General features: G+C 39.6%; 1 protein-coding gene across 5 annotated transcripts in view; it reads right to left on the reverse strand.

Moving 5' to 3' along the window:
* The window catches only part of ASAP2 (ArfGAP with SH3 domain, ankyrin repeat and PH domain 2), a 2,005,955-nt gene that overhangs the window by 1,624,249 nt on the left and 363,639 nt on the right, over window positions 1-18,067 (reverse strand). The gene's annotated exons all lie outside the window — the stretch shown is intronic.

The raw sequence follows: 18,067 nt of genomic DNA on the forward strand, positions 1-18,067 counted from the left end.
CCGTCTTCCCATTACATAAAGGAGGTGGCTCCACTGACCCTAGGAACTACAGACCCATAAGCCTAAAAAAACTAATCTGCAAAGCTATGGAAACAGTAATCACGGAACTTATCAACAAAGCTATAGGAGACCTCCAAATGCTCAACCCAACCCAGTCTGGCTTCGTTAAAGGTAGATCCTGCCTACTGAACATGGTGGAATTCTTTGAAACAGTCACCAAGGCCCTGAACGAAGGCAAATCCTTGCATATGGCCTACCTGGACCTGGCCAAGGCCTTTGACACTATTCCCCTCTCAGGCATCATTGATAAACCCACCCAGATGGACCCTGTTTTTCACAAAACCTCACCACGATGACACTAATATATAGACTGTATTTTATATACCATATATCATAGACAGAAGAAGGTCAAAAATTAAAAAGGGGTCCGAATGGAGACATGATAAGTCAGCAAGCAGAGGAGAGTAGTGCTGCTGAAACAGAATTTGTTCTTAAGTCTTGGTGAGTACCTTCACAAGGTGGACCCTGTTTTTCACAAAATCTCACCAAGATGACACTGATATATAGACTGCATTTTATACAGCATATATCATGGACAGAAGTAGGTCAAAAATTAAAAAAGACAGCTGAGTGCACAAGGCCCAGGATAAAAAAGTGCCCAATCCTGGTAGGCGCACTGGTGCCAGGACAGGAAAAAAATTACAGTGTAGAATCCTATAAATACAGAAATATTCATCAATGGGGCTAGGCCAGGCCCATGGGGAGGATGGCCCTCCCTGCTGTAGAAGGAAGTAGCAGTCCACAAAAATCACAAAAACTGATAGACCAAAGAAAAGCCATAAAGATGACAGAGTGGACTATTGAGGATAAGAAAGAAATGATGTACTGTTACTATTACGCAAGAAGTCCAAAATTTCCAGACACAAGATATACAAAACGATTAAGAGAGAAATTAGAAGAAAGAAAAATACTTCAACAAGAAAAACTGTCGGAAGCCTCAGATAAAAATGTGTGTTCATTAATACAGCAGATTTGTGAAAAATATTATACAGACCAATAATGTCCAATAACCCTAATGATGGGCTGTTAAATGTATTAGAAGATTTACAAGAAATAGGTGACATATACTACAGATTCAAACAAAAAAAATGGGAGAAACTTTGATAGCACGGGTGGTTAGGTTATACGAAACAGGGGCTGCCGGTGTTAATCTGGATGCTCATGATTCTTAGATGTTTTGTCTTATAAGTTCTGACCCAACGATACAGGGTCATTTTAGAAGTAATGCTAACCCGACCATGACTACATTGTTGCAGCTTGTAGTGGAAGGGTGCAATGCAAGATACCCCACAGGGGCTGACTGTCCTTCTAATGATAAACCTTGGTACACTTTGAGAGATGCAATTCAGAGTATCAAGGAAGAGAGAATGAAAACTGCTATTTTTATAGGACAGGCAGATGCGTAATTGCAATGTGCACTGTCTATATCTACAGGAAATAAAATCATTTGACTAGCCTCTCCAGCGTAAAAGAAATATCCTGTTTTGATTGCATCTATTCTGGAATATATAATCAGAATTGACATACTGAAAGGGTTAACTGTGAATCTTGCAGACGGTCAATATTGATTTGGCACAAAACCGTACATTTCATCTACGTCTTTTATGGTGGGACATGTTAAAATGCCACCAGCAGAATTATCTGCGGCTACTAAGGTGGTGAGCATGAAATAATACTGCATTCCCGGAGGGCATAACAAGATAGGGGAGACTATTCAAGATTTTCTGAATGCAAGTGTTTTAAAAACAACCACTACTGCATGGAGCAATCCAGTATGGCTGGTAAAGAAAAGTGATGGTTCATGAAGAATGACGGTAGATTATCCAGAAATGAATAAATATACTCCTCCTCTAATGGCTGTAGTTCCAGACACTAGCACATTGATTGAAAACAAACAAATACATGAGGGAACATGGTATGCTGTAATTGACTTGGTAAATGCCTTTTTCACCATACCAAATATCTGAGAAGAATTATGATCAGTTTGCATTTACTTGGCAAGGTAGGCAGTACACGTTTACAAGATTACCTCTGGGTTACATATATATCCCAACCATATGTCACATGGTAGTGGTTGAACATTTTGATGAAATGCAAGTTCCAAAGGATATACAAATCTCTCACATAAATGACATTCTGTATCAGAGATCAGATGAAAAGACAGTGCAGAAACAACTTTAAAAAGTAAATGAACACAAGAAATCAAAGGGGCTGGGAATTAATCCTGCTAAAATCCAAGGACCAGCTCAAACTGTCAAGTTTCTGGGTATCCAATCATGGGCACAGAGAGATTTTACCAAAAGCTAGGCAAAATATTTTAGTATTCCCAACTCCTCAAAACAAGAGAGAGGCACAACAATTCATTGGCTTGTTTGGGTTTCGCAGGCAACATAACCCCCCTTTGTAAAAAGTAATGAGGAAAACGTATGAATTTAACTGGGGAGATGAACAACAGCAGGTAACTGAAAAAGATAAGCAAGCTATACAACAGGCTCTTGATTTATGACCCATGCCAAAAGGTGAAGTAGAGTTGCATGTGCCAGTACATGATCAGTATGCTAACTGGAGCGTATGGCAAAAACAAGGTGCAAAGTGAGTACCATTGGGATTTTGCATTAGAAAATTACCTGAAGCAGGGGTGGGGTATACTCCCTTTGAAAAACAACTACTAGCTTGTTACTGGGCTCTTGTAGATACTGAGCAAATGACTGTAGGACATACTATAGCTTTGAGACCTGAAATTCCCATTATGCAATGGGTAATGAAAATTCTACCCTTTTCTTTATTTTTTAGCTTCCTTAGCGAGAGACTATGTCATTTCCACCCCTGCTTATTCTGAAAACACCAGTCTGCTGTGCTGCCCCATGGCCAACATCCAACTACAGGAGAGCTATTCTGCTCTTTACTTTGGAGAACTCAAAGTACGTCTATGTTACAGGGTTTTTTAGTAATTATTTTAGTGCAATCTATGTCCCCAGTGAAGGAGTTATCCAGCTATGCTAATTATATTGTTGTCTCCTTGTACCTGTACTCTGGTTGAGGTACTCATGGTAAACTCGTCTGCCCTCTCCCCTCTCTCTCAATTTTCTTGCTAGTAATCCAGCTCAGTGATCTTACCACCTCAGTATTATCCCCTTTACTTAGCTCTGCTCTTTCCGCACATACAGCAAGTGTTCGGTGTCTAAACCTGAAGACGCTACCCTCCCCATGATACAATCTCTCAATTTATTCTCTCAGCCCTGAATAGGCATCTCTCTTATTACACACTGTACCCCAGTCTACTCACTCTTACCTTCATACATTTGGCCTTTGCAGTACAAGGGTTTTTATAACTGCTTGGTGATACTTTTTTTCACAGCACTCCAGCTATGCTCTGGCTCACTCCACTCCCCATACCCTATCCCCATTCCCACCCATCCCCTCTTTCATTACATTTATACTCTCTTAGCCACTCCCTTTTGCTCACTGGCCAATCACCTTCCTCCACTTCCTCCCTCATACTTCCTCTCTAACAATCAATCCTCACTTAATAACCTTCCTAGTATTCTCTCCAAATGTCCCCCCTTTTCTCACATACATTACTCTAAAATTAAAATTTTCTATTCTGATATATATTTGAATACTCATTTAGTAACAACATTTATAGATTTCTAAGTAACTCTTTATGTATTTTCACTCTTATACCTTAATCAACATCAATTTATGATAAACCAGGGAACTTCTTTAGATCTTTTAGACTCTTTAGTCTTTTTTAATTTTTAGATAGATTATTAAATTATTAAATAATAGACAAATGACTTAGTATCTAATTACATTTATTACTAAATAATTTAGAGATATACTTAATTGATTGGCTGTTTAGTTTTTTTGTTGTTGTTCATTTCAGTACTTGATTAATGTGCTATTCAGTTTTAAAATCATTATTTTTTTTATATATACTTTTCCCATATTTATTTACTTAATTTAATATCAAAATATTAATTTATTTATATATAGTATAGATTTAATACATTCTATATACATACGTATAGGTATATATACTTTTAGGTAGATATATTCATGTATAGCTTAAATAATAGCTGTTTATATGGTTATTCATGCATAGCTTAAATAACAGCTGTTTGTATGGTTGCCCCATACATTTATTACTCACAATATATATTATACACATTTTACTATGTTCACAGTATCCATTCATCATTTAGTAGGTGATGAATATTTGTTAAATAGGTGCAAATAATGTAGTATGTGTGTTTTTTTGTGTAACACTCCTTTACTTATGATTTATTATATACTTTTTTGAAGAGTGTTTTTTACGCTAGCTTTCAACGCTCTATTTCTTCAAGTTTGCGTTCAATATTAACGCTTTCGCAATTTCATAGCATTACTTTAGAAGTGTCTTATTAGATTTTGACACAATCTTAAAATATGCGCTTTTAACATATATTTACATATTTACCTAATGTCTATGAAATACTGTACCTTGTTTTGTTCTATCCTTTATTCCAGTTTCGAGTTGAAATTAAGTTTGAGCTTTTGTTATTTCATTGTATACATAAGTAGGTTTCTTATATTTTATGGCTCAATATATTTAGTAATATGTTTGGGAATGCACATTTTTTACAGTTTATGGCTTAATACAATTAGCCTATGGTTTCATTTGTCTGTTTGGACGTTCATTTTTACACACTATAGAAATGTATGTTGTTTTTAATCATGGTTTCTTTAAATGCTTAATGAATTAATTAGTCATTAGATTAATGTCTTGGCTAATTATTTTACTATTTAAAGCAAGTCAGTGGGTGTAATTGTTATCTGAAGAAGCGTGGTTGCATCCACGCGAAAGCGCTTATCATCCCACTTGTCAAATAAAAGGTCTATTTTACTTTATTTTATCGCTACAAGTTTCACTGGATTAATTATTTGGTTGGAGAAGTTGTTATTTGTTGTTTCGTGGAGAGATCAGTTTCTGTTTTTATATATTTGGACTGCTTTATGTGAATACTGGTCTCCTTAAGCTGCGGTTACCTCTTCGTTTTTTTGAATTTTCTGCTTCTTGTGTGGTAACTGCTCTACACGATGGATTCTTCTAACGCTGAACTTGACTACCGCCCGGAGTCGAGGGATAGCATAAGTATTCCTAATGGACTTTTGCATTGTGCTCTAAATCCTTTATTGGCTCTGGAATTAGGTGGTTCCACTAATGATTTAATTCCTATTACAACAGATGAAGATTTAAGTGAATTCCATAAAATGGCCAAAGAACTTGAAGATAAACTGTACTTGCTCCAAAGGTATGCCTGGCAAAGGCAGCACCTTGAAGCCTCATTACACTTTCATATCGTTCCTAGAGGCATGCGCGTATTTTGTATGCCGTCTTATGGAGACAATCATCCGACCCTTTTAAAAAAGTGGCAAGACCTTAACATAGAGCAAGGCTATAGGTATATGAGGTTATTAATTGAATACTTTTCACCTCTAGAAAACAAACTTCGTGGTGAAATAGACTCTATTTACAAAAATTTAAGTGAACGTTTTAAGTCCGAGTATTCTAAGAACAGACTACAAAATATCTCCGCACAAGTTAATTCCTTTAGTGAAAAATTAAGACAAATCAAACTTAAAAAACTACAACGAGATTTTAATGATTTCCAAACTGGACAAATCTTTGTTTGGCCAAGAAGTAATACATTGCAAACCTATCAGCAGAATCCGGCATCTTCAGCACATACTCCAGATGACATCACCCGTCCTGCTCCAACTGCCGTCAGTTCTACTTTGTCTTCCTCTACAGCAATAGAAACAAATGTACATAATACGATGGATAATGGCATTTCCAGGTCAACTGTGATCTCTGATACACCACCTCCTAATCAATTGGCACTTTTTAACATACCTAATGACACTCTACTAGGAGCGAGACCTAAGACAGCCCAAGACCCAAACCGTTTTTTTACCGTACCCGGTAAAACAACAATTCCACGGCAGAGGCCGCTCGCACAGCAGAGGACCGAGGAAGCGGAAAATCTCCGGGGAGAGGTATGGAGCCTCAAGAAAGCAGAGAATGTGACTGACTTGTTTGTTAATTTATCTTCTTATAATATGGATCAATCTGATATAAGCTTGATTAATAAGGGTCTAAGTTTTATTCCTGCACAATGCAGTAATCTAACTGATACTTTATGTGATTTGCGACTTTTCTGCAGGAATGTGGCTTTGAAGTTGTTTTTTAAAAGTTCTACTGTTACACCTAGTAACAACTTTATGGAAAGTGACCCTATGTTTTTAAAACGTAAAAGTAATTTTTCACCTGCACTACCTTTTAATATAGAATGTTTCCTAAAGGCTTGTGAAAAAGATTTTTACTCCTTGTTTTCTAGTCATATTAAGAGGACAGCCTATGTGAATTTAATGTCTGATGAAGTTAATTCTTTAAATAAAAGGAAAAAGTTAACTTTTTTGACCTTCAAACCTGCAGATAAAGGTGGAGGAATAATCATTTTGAACACTCCTGACTATAACTCTCTCATGTTAAATATGTTATCAGATTCAGCTACTTATAAGATCATTCCTTTGAATGAGATATACAAGATCATTACAGCAGTACATGAAACTCTGTATGATTTACTTATGTGCAGGCAAATTTCTCCTGGTTTATATGACTACCTACTTATAGAGTATCCAACTATTCCAGTGATAAAAGGGTTACCTAAAACTCATAAAAATGTAACCCCTATACCTTTACGACCCATAGTGTCGGGTAGTAATTGGGTCACTGCACCTGTATCCACCCTTATTGAACGGCTCCTTAGGCCTATAGTTAATGCTGTTCCCTCCATTTTAAAAGATACCTACCAACTTTTGGACAGCTTGGTTGATGTTACCTTTGATGTTACAAACAATAGGTATTTTCTAGTAACCCTTGATGTAAAAAATGTATTTACTTCTATTCCCAATGACCTAGGACTTGAAGCCATCAGAGAACTACTAGTTAGAGATACTACATTTAATGGTGATAAAATAATTTTAATTTGCCAATTATTAGATTTGGTACTGAATAATAACTTGTTCTTGTTTAATGATAAAACGTACTTACAGACATGGGGGGTAGCGATGGGCACCTGTGCGAATCGTCGCATAAATTTAGTGGTCCTTAATTGGGAAAAGAAGTTTTTGTTTAATCATCCCACGTTTAAATATGTAAAATTTTATAAACACTTTGTGGATGATGTCCTTCTCATATGGCAAGGTACCCTTATAGATTTTCAACAGTTTTTGGAATTTTTAGAATCTACTACATCCTATTTGAAATTTACAATGGAAGCTTCGGATAAATGTGTCCATTTTCTTGATGTTACTTTAAGGCTCACTGAACAGGGAAAGTACAGTTTTGTACCTACCATAAATGTAGATGTCCGAACTGGATAGCATCTGCAGTCATAACAACTGGGTTGTCCTGTCGTCAGGCAGCCCTTGATCGGCAGGATTCCAAAGTCTGGGTCCGGCTTCGCTGATGTCGCACTTCACCCGACGTCATCTCTGCTGGACTTGGGGTATAAAGGCATCAGCCGACGCCATTTTCCTCAGTGTTTCTTGCCCCAGATGCCAGTTGCCCTCTTGGAAGGCTAAATTTTGGATAAATGCCAATGTTTCCAAAAGATAGAAGGCAAACACAAAAATAAGCATGTATGTACATATATACAACAAATACACCATAAGAGACTCCCCCCAGCTAGCTATTAGGAGGATAAATACCCTAGGAGTACCACAGAGGGAAGGAGGAGGTAATCCTGACTGCAGATGCTATCCAGTTCGGACATCTACATTTATGGTAGGTACAAAACTGTACTATGTCCTTCATGGATGCATCTGCAGTCATAACAACTGGGTAGAATACCATAGCCAACTAGGGAGGAGGATGATAAAATTATGGTGTGGTTAGGATCCCTTGCAATACAGCAGTGGCAAATCCTGCTCGGGATCTAGAATATAGAGGTAAATTATAATGCTTGGCAAATGTATGCACGGAGGTCCAAGTAGCCGCCTCAATAATGTCCTTGGTTGCCACTCCTCGTAAGAAAGCTGTGGTAGTGGCTGTAGCTCTTGTAGAATGAGGCCTTATGTTCTGTGGAATTGGTTTTCCATGGAAGGAGTAACAAAATCTTATGCAATTTCCTATCCATTTGGAGATTGTCTGTTTGGAAATTGCTTTTCCTTCCCTCCCTGTTGCATAGGCTACAAAAGCTGGTCAGTTTTCTGTTACTTTTGGTTCTGTCCAGGTAGTAGCGTAGCTGTCTATGTACGTCCAAGGTATGCAGCATTTTTTCCCCTCTGTTTTGTGGATTGGAAAAGAAGGTAGGTAGGTGGATTGCCTGGTTTAAAGACACTCTGGATACCACCTTAGGCATAAATGTAGGATTAGTTCTCATGGACACCCTATCTTTACGGAAGATTAGGAAGGGTTGTACTGCCATTAAGGCCTGTAGTTCCGAAACCCTCCTTGCTGAGGTAATTGCCAGTAGGAAAGCAGTTTTCCATCATACTTTCTGTAGATCTGCTGTTGCTGCTGTTTCGAACGGAGGGAGTGTCAACTTTTCTAGCACAAAGTTCAAGTCCCATGCTGGCAATGGTGGTTTCCTTGGAGGTTTTACATTCTTGATCCCTCTGAGGAACTGCCTGAGTAGAGGATGTGAAAAGACAGGTGGATCAAAGCTGTATTCTGCTGAAATAGCTGATGCATGTATCTTGACGGAGGAATAGGACAGGCCTGTATGTAAAAGCTCTGCCAAATACTCCAGAATGTTTGCAATATCTATATTCGACACATCTTTTCCTCTTTCAGTACTCTAAATGACAAACCTTTTCCATTTTCCTGCATAGTTCCTTCTTGTTGAAGGTCTGCGGGCTTCAAGGATAATGTCTTTAACCCTTTGGGAAAGATCTGGCTTAGTTGCTGCTATGTGATGTTCCAGGCAGTCAGCTGCAAAGTTTTAGGTTTGGATGCATGATGCTGTAGTTGTTCTGAGTTAACATCAAAGGCATCAGGGTATTGACCACATTTTCCGAGACATGCTCCTCAGCAGTGGGTACCAGTGTTGTCTTGGCCAGTTCGAGCTATCAGGATTATCCTTGGACGTTCCTCTTTGATTTTCAGTAATACCTTGTGTATCAAGGGAAGAGGTGGAAATGCATATGCTGTCAGACCTGTCCAGCTGAAGGAAAGAGAATCCACCTTCCATGCAAGTGGGTGGAATGTCCTTGTGCAGAATTTTTTGAGCTGGTGATTGAGAGGGGAAGCGAATAGATCTATTTGTGGCATTCCCCATTTCTTTGTGATGGTCTTGAAGATGTCTGGGTGTAGCATCCATTCGTGAGCATCCGAGGTGGTTCTGCTTAACATGTCGGCTAGGGTGTTCTCTTTTCCCGGTACAAATATTGCCTGTAACTGGACGTTGTAGCTGAGAGCCAGATTCCAAAGGTCCAAAGTCATTCTGCATAGGGGGTATGAATGAGTGCCTCCCTGTTTGTTGATGTACCACATGACTGTGGTGTTGTCTGTCCTTATCATCAAATGGCCTTCTTTGAGGAAGGGTCTGAATTTTTGGATTGCCAGTTTTACTGCCAGCATTTCTTTTTGGTTTATGTGCAGGTGCAGCTGGTCCTGAGTCCACAATCCTTATGCGCATTTGTCCAGCATGTGCCCCCATCCTAGGTCTGAGGCGTCTGTTGTGATGGTTTGGCTTGTTGAAACTTGTGGAAGGGTAGGCCTGGGTTTGACTGGCATGCTTGGGCCCACCAGAGGAATTCCTGTTTTAGGCATGGGATTAATGGTATTTCTGCTTCTAGGCTGTGCCTGTGTTGAGACCATAAATTCTTTAGGTACCACTGTAGTTTTCTCATATGCAGTCTGGCATGTGGGACCAAGATTATGCATGATGCCATGAAGCCCAAGGCCTGAAGAACTTTTCTTGCTGTTACTTTGTTCTGTCTTGTTAATGCCAAGAAGTAAAGAGGAGTTCTTTTGTTTTTCTGTAGTTAGGAATGCCATTTGTTTTACTGTGTCCAGTTCAGCCCAAGAATGTTCTTGTCTGGGATGGTATCAGCCTTGACTTTTGTAAGTTGACTGTGTATCCCAGGGCTTGTAGCAAGTAAATGACCCTTTGTAAATCTGTTGTCAGCTTGCTTTTGTTGTCCGCTTGTAGCAGGCAGTCGTCCAGGTATGGATAAATTTGGATTCCCTGTAGTCTGCAGTGAGCGATTACTGATGCCAGGCATTTTGTGAATACTCTGGGCAGTAGATAAGCCAAAGGGCAATGCTGAGAATTGATAATGCTCTGATCCTGCAAGAAATCTGAGGTATCTTCTGCAATTGGGTCGAATGGGGACGTGCAGGTATGCCTCCCTGAGATCTAGAGTTACAAGCCAACACTCCTTGCCCAGCATGGGAAGAAGTTGCTGTAGGGTCAGCATTTTGAATTTTGGGACAATGATATATGTGTTTAAGATGGACAGGTGAGAATAGGTCTCCAACTTTTCTTTTCTTGGTACTAGGAAGAGTCTGGAGTAGAATCCTTTGCCCTGTTCTGTTATTGGTACTCTTTCCACAGCTCTCATCTTGGATAATTTCGTTATCTGCTATAGAGCTTCTATCTTTTGATTTGGAGGCAGGTTTGGCATTCCTCTTTTTACTGGCAAGGTGTGGAAGTGGAACCGGTAGCCTTGGTCTATGGTTTGCAAAATCCACTTGTCTTTTGTGATATAGTGCCAATTTTTCGAAAATAAGGCTAACTTTCCGCCTAATGGTGCTGCTATTTGCTCCCTGGTAGGCGGAGTTAGAGTCAAGTCACTGTGATTGTCCTGTTGCAGTGGCAGTGGTTGTGTCTGTGCCTCTGTTATTACCTTGCCACTGTCATCCTCTGTAGGCACCTCCTCTGGATTGATTTCTGCCTCTGGATCGTCTGTTTCTGCCCCTGTGGGATCTTGTGGAGTCAGGAAAGGACCAATTTTTGGCAGGCCAGTTCCTGCTAAACCTTGGGGGCTGAACCTGTAAGAAATCTTTAACTGTCTGTACAGATTTTGCCTTTTCTTCCATTTTCTTCATTACCTGCTGGGCAGGTGTACCAAATAAACTGGCCTTATCCATGGGAGCATCTAATAGCTTTGCTTTAACATGATCCGGTAAGACCTGTTCTTTCAGCCATGCATGTCTTCTTATCACTGTGCCAGTCATGGCTGATCTAAATGAAGCCTCCAGTGCATCATAGCCACATTTTAAGGAATGGTTACTAACCTGTTGTATGTTATTTACCATTTCTAATACATATTTCTTGTCTAAAGATTCATCAGAGGATACTTTCTTAGTTAACTGATCAAGCATAAACTCTTGGTATTGGATCATGTGAAATTGACAGTTTAAAGCTCTAGCTGAGAGAGTAGCAGAGGTGTAAACTTTTTCCCCATCTGTCTAAGGACCTGGATTCCCTTTCTGAAGGAATAGGGTTTTTGCTGTGGTCGAGGCTACTGCCTTAGGCCCCTGGGAAATAGTTTGGGTCTGCCAGTGGGGCCTTGTATAGGTGGTGATGAGTGTCAGGTACCCTGTAATATCTATCAGGTTTGGCAGGGGCAGGAGGTAAAGAATCAGGAGCAGTGCAGACATCATTAAATCGTCATCACAACAGGTAAAACAGGAGGTATAGCTAAGGGCCTATGTTGTGGTAAGTGTAGGAAGGTCCTAAGCCTTTTTCTTGAGTCTGAGAAATCTTGTCCCTGCCATTGGAATTGTTCTCTCATGGCATGCAAGGTTTCCCCAAAGGAAAATTCCTCTGGTGGAGAGGCAGCTGGAATGGATTCTTCAGCATCGGAGTCTTCATAAGTAGAAAAAGGGTCCTCTGGTTGTTCTGAAATGTCGGAGTCATCAGAAGCCTCAGAGGACACTGGCTCGAGGGGCGCTGTCCTAGGTCTCTTTTCAGGGGGCTGAGAGGCCCTGTCTGGGTGAGATTGGGATCCCCTAATTAAGGATATTAAATCTTCTGCCAGAGTAAGCATTTGTGAACTAGAAGTGGGCCTGTGTGAGGGAGGTTTAACAGGCACTGACTTAGCAGATTTGGCTGCTTTGGCCCTGGCAAAGGCCTTGATAGACATGGCTGCAGGGGGTCTAGCAGCACCACGTGCTGGGGTAGAGACATCCAAAGGGATGGTGTCTGATAAATCAGTAGAAACCACGGTTGTAGGCAAAATTTCTGAGGCCGATTCAGGTAAGGTAGCAGGAGCCTCAGTAGTAGCCATGGATTCGGCTGGAAATTGACCAGTTTTCTCGGTTTCGGCCGAAACCGAGACACTCGTGGCTTGCTTCACCGTGGTTTCGGCCGAAACCGCGGACCGCGAGTGTCGGTCTTTTCCTGCGTTTTTAATAATTTGGGTAGTCGGAGGATCCGGCGGCATAATATCGCAAAGTCTGAGCCGAAAAACTGTTCAGCAAACTCCGACCGGCCTTAGCGTTCGTCGGTTGAAGGAAGCGCAGGCCGAACAGGCTGCTACGTCGTGGTCTGGGCCTAAGCAAGGCAAACAGTAAGAGTGGAAATCTTTATGAGGTATTTGTTTCCCACAAGCTAAACAGTTATTGACTTTTTCTGACATCAGCTGAGGCAAGAAAGAGTCCCCAGCGGGTACTTAGCTTTAGAAGTCTTGTATTATTCGGTAGTAGTAATCTCTGGATCTGACCGACCGGCACTTGCGAACAGCTTCTGCTTCGGGCGCCACGCGGCAAGAAAGACTGAGGAAAATGGCGTCGGCTGATGCCTTTATACCCGAAGATCAGCAGAGATGACGTCGGGTGAAGTGCGACATCAGCGAGCGGACCCAGACTTTGGAATCCGGCCGACCGAAGGGCTGCCTGACGACAGGACAACCCAGTTGTTATGACTGCAGATGCATCCATGAAGGACATCTGTTATTTCTTCTCTATTTAGGAAACCTACCTGGGCTAACACCCTACTTAAATTTGACAGTATGCATCCCAGGCATACGTTCCCTGGCATCATTAAAAGTCAGTTTACTAGGTTAACCAAGCTTTGTCAAACTGAACAATCCCTGTTGCTAGAAGTAGATAGATTGGAAACATTGTTTTTAAATAGAGATTACAATAGTGACTTTTTTCATACAATCAAAGATAGCGTACTGAGTCCTTTATGGACAAATACTCATGCAGCCAGGATGCCTAATTCAGTTACTCCATCAATAAATAAGAGAATTACTACACCAAATAGAGTTCTGAAACTTCCATATATTATCAAATATACAAGTGACGTGAAATGTTTAGAACAAATTATACGTAAAAACTGGAATATCCTTATCACTGATGAAACAGTAACATGTTTAGTAGGGAACTATCCTAGATTTCTTTATAAAAATTGTCCAAATTTGAAACGAATCCTATGTAAGGATCACCCTACAGTGTTTAAACATCTTAATGAGAGGGCTGGGACTGCCCCCTGTGGAAAATGTAATAGATGTATTTACATTTGTTCCAACCCTTCTTATATACATCCCACGTTAAATTTTACATTCCAATTCAGAAGTTCTGCCACCTGTTCTTCCAAAAACTTGGTATACCTGGCTACCTGTATAAAGTGTACTGCCTTCTATATAACCTCAGACACTAATGCTCTAGCTCAGCACATAAAAAAGCATGAAGATCATGCGTTCTGTTTTAGAGTGCTAGAAGTAATACCACAGAACTTCACAGGAACTGATGCTAGTAATAGTCTTGCATTAGCTGAATTAAAGTGGATTCTGAGATTTAATGCACACAACCATCCTGGCTTAAACACTTCGGTGTCTATTAAACCTATTCTGAATAGTAGGAAACGTTAATAAGATGATTTCCTGCATGTTTTGAGTCTATTACCTTAGTTTTTTAGCTACAGTTTTGATTTATTATGTCTTAATCTAATAATTTTCATAGCCATTTTACTGTGCATTAACATTTATATGTTTCAAAAAATTTTCTATTCTGATATATATTTGAATACTCATTTAGTAACTTAACATTTATAGATTTCTAAGTAACTCTTTATGTATTTTCACTCTTATACCTTAATCAACATCAATTTATGAAAAACCAGGGAACTTCTTTAGATCTTTTAGACTCTTTAGTCTTTTTTAATTTTTAGATAGATTATTAAATTATTAAATAATAGACAAATGACTTAGTATCTAATTAAATTTATTACTAAATAATTTAGAGATATACTTAATTGATTGGCTGTTTAGTTTTTTTGTTGTTGTTCACTTCAGTACTTGATTAATGTGCTATTCAGTTTTAAAATCATTATTTTTTTTATATATACTTTTCCCATATTTATTTACTTAATTTAATATCAAAATATTAATTTATTTATATATAGTATAGATTTAATACATTCTATATACATACGTATCGGTATATATACTTTTAGGTAGATATATTCATGTATAGCTTAAATAATAGCTGTTTATATGGTTATTCATGCATAGCTTAAATAATAGCTGTTTGTATGGTTGCCCCATACATTTATTACTCACAATATATATTATACACATTTTACTATGTTCACAGTATCCACTCATCATTTAGTAGGTGATGAATATTTGTTAAATAGGCGCAAATAATGTAGTATGTGTGTTTTTTTGTGTAACACTCCTTTATTTATGATTTATTATATACTTTTTTGAAGAGTGTTTTTACGCTAGCTTTCAACGCTCTATTTCTTCAAGTTTGCGTTCAATATTAATGCTTTCGCAATTTCATAGCATTACTTTAGAAGTGTCTTATTAGATTTTGACACAATCTTAAAATATGCGCTTTTAACATATATTTACATATTTACCTAATGTCTATGAAATACTGTACCTTGTTTTGTTCCATCCTTTATTCCAGTTTCGAGTTGAAATTAAGTTTGAGCTTTTGTTATTTCATTGTATACATAAGTAGGTTTTTTATATTTTATGGCTCAATATATTTAGTAATATGTTTGGGAATGCACATTTTTTACAGTAGCCTATGGTTTCATTTGTCTGTTTGGACGTTCGTTTTTACACACTATAGAAATGTATGTTGTTTTTAATCATGGTTTCTTTAAATGCTTAATGAATTAATTAATTAGTCATTAGATTAATGTCTTGGCTAATTATTTTACTATTTAAAGCAAGTCAGTGGGTGTAATTGTTATCTGAAGAAGCGTGGTTGCATCCACGCGAAAGCGCTTATCATCCCACTTGTCAAATAAAAGGTCTATTTTACTTTATTTTATCGCTACAAGTTTCACTGGATTAATTATTTGGTTGGAGAAGTTGTTATTTGTTGTTTCGTGGAGAGATCAGTTTCTGTTTTTATATATACATTTATACTCTCTTAGCCACTCCCTTTTGTTCACTGGCCAATCACCTTCCTCCACTTCCTCCCTCATACTTCCTCTCTAACAACCAATCCTCACTTAATAACCTTCCTAGTATTCCCTCCAAATGTCCCCCCTTTTCTCACATACATTACTCTTATTCCCTCTTTCTGTAATACTGCTTTTTTTCTCACATGCTACATCATTACATTTGCATTAATTTTCACCTAGAACAAACTACATTATTAGCATTACATTTTCCCCACAGACTTCCTATTCTAACATTAGCCCTAGCCTATATCATACAGATTATCTTCCTTGTACAAAATATATTCTTTCCAAAAAGTATCCCTTATAGTATACACCCAACTCTCTTAACTCCTTTACCCACTATGTTATCTCTAAACTATCTCATTTTGTACACCAGCTTTCCTATATCCTTTCTTTCCACATCTCTCCTCCTCCCACATAACACAACACAAATACTTGCGATAGATGCAGCTATTTAGCCAAACTGGAGGCTGAGCTCTCTCAACTCAGGACTGGCAAGACCAGACAGGAGGAGAAGGCAACTACACACACCACAAAACCAGCCTCACATAATGCTACCACACCACTGAATCAAACACATAAACACACAAAGACATACTTGGAGGCTCTGAGTAAAAATTTACCTAAACAGCAGAGGCCTCCAAAGCAGACACCCAAACAACTGCTACCTCAAGACACCCCACAAGCAACACATAAACCACAAAAGCAGTGTGCAAAGCAGTCACAGCCCTTAAGGCCAAATACAACACCAAACATACTTGTCATAGGTGACTCCATAGTCAGACACACTGACGCCCCACTCACCAGGCTGAACAAGGAGAGGGTCACAGTAAGCTGCCTATCGGGCGCTAGAATCCGCCACATAACACAAGCACTCGGGTCACTCCACGGCAAGTACAAATATGACACAGTCATTGTCCATGCTGGTGTGAACGACCTGAGACGTACCTTCCTGGACTACATGAAAAGAGACATAGAGGAACTCTCTGATTATGTAGCCCAGGCAGGTATGACCCTGACCCTGAGCAGTATCCTTCCTTCACCAAGAATGATGCCACAATATAGAGACAAGATGATCAGCTTTAACAATTGGCTTAATGTCTGGTGTCATTCAAAGGGGATCCAGTGTCTGTCTGCCTGGGATGACATGCTTGACAAGCCACGCTGCTTCGTGAGGGACGGCTTGCACCTGTCACCCCTGGGATTCCGGATATTGGCTAAGGCTCTTGCCACCCCATAGTGCCTTTTTAGGCAAGGCTCAAATTCTAAACCTACCACCCTAGAAAACAAAATGGGAAGAAACTGAGGGTAATGCTGCTCAATGCCAGAAGTCTAAATCTCAAAATGCATGCACTCGAGGCCCTTCTCAGTATGGAGAACATCGATGTCTGTGCTGTAACTGAAACCTGGTTCAAGGCTCCTGAGAGCACCCCGGCACTATTAGGTTTTACCTCATATCATGCGTTCGGCCCCAAAACCCGGACCACACCACAAAAGGAGGGGTGTATCCATATTCATAAAGGATACCCACACCTCCAGGTTGGTGGCAATGCACAAGCTTGAAACCATCCAGGTGCAACTAACCATAGGCAAAACTGCTCTACAAATTGTAGCATGCTACAGGCCACCCTCTCAAACTCAGGAACCCCACACAGCCTTCCTGAAGACACTGGAGGGTATAAATGTATCTCCAAACACCATCATATTGGGTGACTTCAACTACCGAATATAGACTGGGAACATTACTCAAGCCCTAACTTTCTAGCCCAACGGTTCCTGGAGTTCATAAATTCAAATGCCATGGAACAGCTAGTCACTGTTCCCACGAGAGGAGAAAATATACTAGATCTCATTATCACAAACATGGGGACAAAATGCTCCACACGGAAGTATATCCCTCATTGGTGAGATCTGATCATAAACTAATCTCACTGGAAATCCACATCCGCCCCCACCTCAAACACAAGAGACCACAGTGAAGACCGTCTCTAAAGCAAACTTCACACTACTCAAGACTGGTGTGGTATCCTTCAAGGCCCTGAGTCAGTGGAAACCACAACCCAAGCTGGAAGCCCTTACAAATGCCTTCTATGAACACCTCCAGGACTGCATGGATCAGGCAATCCCAAATAAAACCAAGACTCTTTCCACAAAGGGCAAACATCCAGTCTGGTGCACCCCAGCCATTAACAAACTTTACAATAAGAGGAGAAAGCTATTACATGATAGAAAAAATCCATAAAAGGAAGTCACCGCTGATCATTATTAGTAAAAAAATACGAGCACTCATAAAATCAACTAAGGCCAATTTTGAGAGAAAAATTGCCATGGATTCAAAGGACAATCATAAGGCCTTTTTCAGCTATGTTAGGAACCTGGGTGGAAACTCCCAGATATGCTCAGAATTAGTCCAAAATGATACAAAAATCACTGAACCCACAGACATTGCCAACATACTGGCAGACAGGTTCAGTGCAAACTTCACCCCTCTCCCCTAAAGGAGAGATAACTATCCCAGCGGAGTGTAGCCTCCCAGACATCTCAAATGCGCAGGTGAAAGCTGCTCTCTCTAAAGCTAAAAA

Source organism: Protopterus annectens, chromosome 1.part1 (assembly GCF_019279795.1).
Source record: "Protopterus annectens isolate FY-2018-M chromosome 1.part1, PAN1.0, whole genome shotgun sequence".
NCBI classification, from domain to species: Eukaryota; Metazoa; Chordata; order Ceratodontiformes; family Protopteridae; genus Protopterus; species Protopterus annectens.